This window comes from Marmota flaviventris, chromosome X (genome assembly GCF_047511675.1).
Source record: "Marmota flaviventris isolate mMarFla1 chromosome X, mMarFla1.hap1, whole genome shotgun sequence".
NCBI lineage: Eukaryota > Metazoa > Chordata > Mammalia > Rodentia > Sciuridae > Marmota > Marmota flaviventris.
Genome location: NC_092518.1, coordinates 42,239,621 through 42,245,982, shown reverse-complemented (window position 1 = coordinate 42,245,982; position 6,362 = coordinate 42,239,621).

The window sequence follows — 6,362 nt, the reverse complement described above, 5'->3', positions numbered from 1 at the left end:
TGGGTTCAAGTTCTATAGGGTTTATAAGGGGAAAACCCACATCCTCGAAAATGTAGGTGCAGGCAAGCAAGCCTGATACAAGGCTGAGAAAGCAATTAGCAGAGCAAAAACAGACAACCACATCCTGGGTTCGAGCGCATTTCGGTGGAAAAAACATCTTTGTTTGTATGTGGTGCTGAGGATCGAACCCTGGTCGCAGGCATGCCAGGTGAGCGCGCGCTACCACTTGAGCCACATCCCCAGCCCCAATATTTTGATATCTTAGAAAAAGCTTATAAAGCAGTTTCACACGGGAGTTATAAAAATGGAGTCACTATGGCTATATTTGCTTATAGCTATAACTTGTATCTAACTATTGTTCCATTAACCTATACTTATCTGTAACTATTAACTATATTAACTTATATTTATCACCTTGCACTGTTCTATATCTTATTTCTAACAACCTAAATCTTATGTCTTATAGTTACATGATTACTTCTTCTAACTTATAACCAGAGCAGCATACCATTATTTATTCTATAACAATTAACACATAATATTTTTTCCTATTTATTAATATTTCATAACCTATAATCTATAATTTATAATCTATATTGATTAAGCTCAGACCATAACATCATGTCCCCAGGGACTCCCATTTCTACCCACCATGATGTCCCCAGGGACTCCCATTTCTACCCACCAATTCACTACAGACACTGCAGTACCCAAGCTCCCAGCATCCACAAGTAGATGTCTTTGGGCTGTATCTTCCAGAGACTCCTGACATTCTCCTTCCTACCAGCTGGGTGTTAGGCACCGCCTCCTTGCTCGGGTGTGTGGAAGGGGCAGGGCCAGGGTGAATACAAGGCCCTGTAGCCCAGCCACTGTCTCTGGATCCAGGCCCCTGCCTCTGCTGTTAGGAGCCAGAAATACTTAGTTTATCACCCCAGGATGGAAAAGGTGAGGAGCAGATAGGTGGGGCTTGGGTGGCAGGGTATAAGTCTCCTCCCTCACCTCACCTAAGTACCTCCTCTGCTCCCCTTAGGGTCCCTGGCGCCCCCTGCACCTGGCTCCATGACCAGTATTAATTCGATGGATGCACAGTTGCCTGTGATGCCTTTGGAGCACTGGGAGAGCTCACCTGGTGATCTATCTAGTCCTTGACACACGTCAGCCAGTGCCATGCTTGTTGCCCCAACCTGTGCAATGACCTACCTGGCTGCAGGCAAGAGGCCTGGCTGTGGGAGTGATTAGGAGCCCCTGGCCTTTTTCACTTCAGGTACTTTTCCTGTTAACTGAGGACCCTAGACTAAGCTCCCTTTTCCACACAGGAGATGCTGTTATTCTAGGCACAGGAAGTAGAAGTTGAGGTCCACAAAAAGTTAGGGTATAGTGAACTAAGACAACTAAAACCAGGACACAGAACAGCTCAAGTTTATGAGTAAATTCTGCAACCACACACATAAATTTGCACATAGTAAGTTTTCATTAAATTTCTATTTAAAGTTTGCATAAGGTGGTTTCTACTGGGGAAATGGAAGTATATGATAGGGATAAGGGTTGCCCTTTGAGCTTTGGGGGCCACACAAGGTTTTGGGACCTGGAGCATCATGGGTTTGGAAAATTCAAAAACTGAGATGAACAGGTACCCTGGAGATTAAAGAAGAGATGGTAGCCTAGAACTGAGGAATCCCTGAATGGCACTGGGGTGGGATGGGAGACCAGTCATTGTCAGTGGAAGAATGAGGCCCCTCCCAAGTTTGAAAAGTTGTGTCTAGGGTTATAGGCCCCAATGTGGGAGCCATTGGGCACAGTTTGACAGTAGCAGGAGGAGGAATGGAGTTGCAGTGAGATAGGGCTTGTGACCATCCTTTTGAAGAAGAAACTAAGAGTCTGAGAGGCTCAGAGACCTGTGCATTATACCATAGCTAGCCAATAATGCTGTTCTCTGGGAGCTTACCCTGACTTGGTCAGTGGCTGTCATGGATTCTAGTATCCTGACATGTAAGTTCCAAGTGTTGTCAGGTGAAACGGGATAAACAATCTCTTCTTTCATTCCTCCTGCAATACCCTGCCCCCCATATCAGACCTGATCTTGGCTGACTGAGACCATGTTGGATCCCCTATACTGTTCTGAGATATTTATTTATATGTGGTGCTGAGAATTGAACCCAGCGCCTCACACATGCTAGGAAAGAACTCTACCATTGAGCCACAACCCCAGCCCCTTTGCCCACTTTTTGTTGAGACTTTCAGCTCCAAGAGGTGAACAGGGCAGCTTCCCTCTTGGGGTTTGGACTTTCAGGAACTTGCGGGTGGGGAGCAGGGTGCTTACAGACTGGAGAAAAGGAGCTTGAGGTTTTGTAGCTCCATGGATGGGAGAGTCTTGGATGTGGGGGTGTTGCCCAAGGGCTGGGGACATGTGGACTGTGAAGGGAAGCTTCAAACACCCAGGTGAGGGAGCTTGCCAACTGGATGGGGTTGGAAAACTTCTTCCAGACTGGAAGATACTCAGACTTGGGGGTTTGTGGAGCAATGGAGGGTATAAGAATGTTCCCAGGGATGAATTACAAGGGCTGGAGTTTCAGGACACTGGGTAGGGATGAACTGAGAAGCCAATGACAACAGGACCACAATTCTGGGGGCAGGGATAAGGCCTGGGGCTGAGGAGTGGTGCTTGTGTCAGTCACTGAGGCTGCTGAGAGGGTAAGGGGTTCAGCTGAAATACATCTGGAGCCCAAATGTACCCCATTGGAAAATGGGGGTGATGAGTTGTGTGTGGTATGATTGCCAATGGAATTAGTAATAAGCTTCCAAGTGACCTGCATTGTGCCCAGCTAAGCTGTGTGGTAGCAGTGCTGATGCTTATCTTTAATTAATATTGATTACAATCACACTAGGAAAGGCCAAGCTCCCTTAATTCTTGTGAGTTTGAACCAATGCCCCGCTCAGCTTCATCCATTCATGAATATAATAAAGCAATTACCCGCTTTAAGTCTCACTTTATTTATGAATCTAAATCAACATCTTTCATGGTCCCACACAATTTATTAATTTATTGTTTTAAAGAATTTAAATTTTATTTTATATATGGTACTGAGGATTGAACCCAGTGCTTTACACATGCTAGGCAAATGCTCTACCACTGTGCTACAACCCCAGTCCCTAATTTATTAATCAAACCTTTCTAATAGTGGACTGAGGGGTAACTGACATAAAATTTTAAAAAAATATTTACTTATTTTCTTAGTTGTAGTTGGACACAATACCTTTATTTTATTTTTATGTGGTGCTGAGGATCAAACCCAAGGCCTTGCACATGCTAGGCGAGCGCTCAACTGCTGAACCACAACCCCAGCCCCATTGACATAAAATTTGATAGGTTTTGAATGTAATGTTTACATCTGTGAAACTACCAGTATCACCAGGATTGAGAACGTAACCATCCCTACCAAGCATTTTTCCTTGCCTCTTTCTAATTACTCCTTCCTGCCCCTGACTCCCTCTTCAGGTAACTGCTGATCCACTTTGTCACTATACATCAGTTGACATGTTACTAGATATTTATATAAATGGAAACTTACAAGTTGGGACTGGTGATGCATGCAGTCCCAGCAACTTGGGACATGGAGGCAGGAGGATTACAAGTTTGTGGCTAGCCACAGCAAATTAGCAAGGTTTTCAGCAATTTAGCAAGACCTTCTCTCAAAATGAAAAAGAGATATAGCTGTGATAAAATATCCTTAGGTTTAATTTCAAGTAGAGGGGGAAAAAACAATAAAGAATCCTACATCATACATATATTTTATTTTGAGACAGTGGCTCCACTAGTTTGCTGATGCTGGCTTTGAACTTCTGATCCTCCTGCCTCTTTCTCCCGAGCCACTGGGATTACAGATGTGCACCACCGTGCCAGCTGTTTATTTATTTTGGAGGTAATGGGGATTGAACCCAGGGGGCTCTCCCACTTAAATATATCAATAGCCCTTTTTATTTTTAATTTTGAGACAGTGTCTCTATAACTTTCCCAGGGTGTTCTCCTAATTGTGATCCTCCTCTCAGCCTCTGATGTAGCTGGGACTACAGTTGTGGGCCACTGCACTTGGCTCATGATTATTTTGAGGAAAAATTTGTAGTGCTGGGGATTGATCTCAAGGCCTCACTTAATATGTGCTCTGCCACTGAGTTACACTCACAGCCTATAGCATAATTATTTTGAGATCCATCCAAATTGTTCATTTCTTTTTATTGCTGAGTTGTAGTCCATTATACAAATATACCAGTGTGTTGATCATTTACCTACTGATAGGCATTTGAGTTGTTTCCAGTTTTGGACCACTAACAAATGTTATGGACTGAATTGTGTGCCCCCTTCCCCTGATAAATTCACATTAAAGACCTAACCAGCCAGGTGCAATGACACACGCTTGTAATCGCAGTGGTTTGGGATGTTGAGACCAGAGGATTGAAAGTTCAAAACCAGCCTCAGCAAAAGCGAGACACTAAGCAACTCAGTGAGACCCTGTCTCTAAATAAAATACATAATAGGGCTGTGGATGTGGCTCAGTGGTTGAGTGCCTCTGAGTTCAATCCCCAGTATCCCCATCCCCTCAAAAAAAAGTAGAAGCAGAAGCAGATGCATGCTCAGTTCTTCTAGAGTGGGTGCTTTGATTGCTGCTTGATTGCCTGAAGACATCAGACTCACTCTGCCAAATTGTACTCTTTTTAAAAAAATATTTTTTCTAGTTGTAGATAAACCCACAGTATCTTTTTTTTTTTTTTTTAATGTGGTGCTGAGGATCGAACCCAGGGCCTCACACATGTGAGGCAGCTGCTTTACCACTGAGCTACAGCCCCCAACTCCCAAACTGTACTCTTTTTTTAATATTTATTTTTTCTTTGTAGTCGGACACAATACCTTTATTTTATGTATTTATTTTTATGTGGTGCTAAGGATCGAACACAGGGCCTCACACTTGCTAGGTGAGTGCTCTACCTCTGAGCTACAACCCTAGCCCCCAAACTGTACTCTTAATGGTGACTCTCCAGAGAGTTTCCAGGCCTTAAGTACCTGAGTGGAAATGCATCATTGTTTGGTTCCTTTTGTTCTGAAGCTCCGAATTCTTGAACTGTGCAGTTACTGGTTCCTCCAGGTCTCTAGCCTGTTGAACACCATTGTGGGACTATCCACAATGATCATGTAAGACAATCTAACAAATTCCCTTTTAATAATAATAAAAACTCTAATCACCAATGCGACAGTATCTAGAGACAGGGTCTTTAAGAGGTAATTAGGTTAAATGAGATTATAAGGTGGGGCTATATACAGTCCTAATCAGATGAACTGTATGTAGCCTTACAAAAAAAAGGAAGAGAGGGCTGGGGATGTGTCTCAGTGGTAGAATGCTTGCCTACCATGCATGAATCTCTAGGTTTGATCACCAGCACTCCCCCCAAATTAAAAAAAAAAAAAAAGGAAGAGAGAGAGGGTTCTGTCTCCCTCTGATATCTCTTTTCCACTCTCAACTCAATGTGAGGACACAGCCAGAAGGAAGCCATCTACAAGCCAAGATTTTTTTCCAGCAACCGAATGACCAGCACCTTGATCTTGGACTTTCCAGTCTCTAGAAGTGTTAGAAATTAAATTTCTGTTGTTTCAGCCACCCAATCTCTGTAGTATTTTGTTATGGCAGCCCAAGATGAATATGACAAGAAATAAAGGTGACATTCATGGAGACCCTCAGAGTTATACAAAAGTACATACAAGAGGAAGTGAGGGGAAGGGGAAAAATAATACAAGGGGGACAAACGAATGTCAGTAGAGGGGGCAGAGAGAGAAGAGGGGAGGGGAGGGGAGGGGAGGGGGGATAGTAGAGGATAGGAAAGGCAGCAGAACACAACAGACACTAGTATGGCAATATGTAAATCAATGGATGTGTAACTGATGTGATTCTGCAATCTGTATATGGGGTAAAAATGGGAGCTCATAACCCACTTGAATCAAATTGTGAAATATGATATATCAAGAACTATGTAATGTTTTGAACAGCCAACAATAAAAAATTTTAAAAAAAAATCTTAGTGTAGAAGTCTGCTTTAAAAAAAAAAAAAAAAAAAAGGTAAATAAATACCCAGAAGTGGAATGGCTGAAATCATACCTATATGTTTAACTTAAGACACTGCCAAACTGTTTTCCAAAGTTGCTAAGCCATTTACATATCTATCAGCAGTATATTTGAGTTCCATTTCTTCTATATCTTTTGCAACTGTTGGTATGTTCAGGCTTTTTAATTTTAACCAGGGTTCTCAGATAATAGAAGCAGTGGCGCCTGAGTAAAACCGAGGCCAAGTGCTCCGACTGGCTCCTACAACCAGAC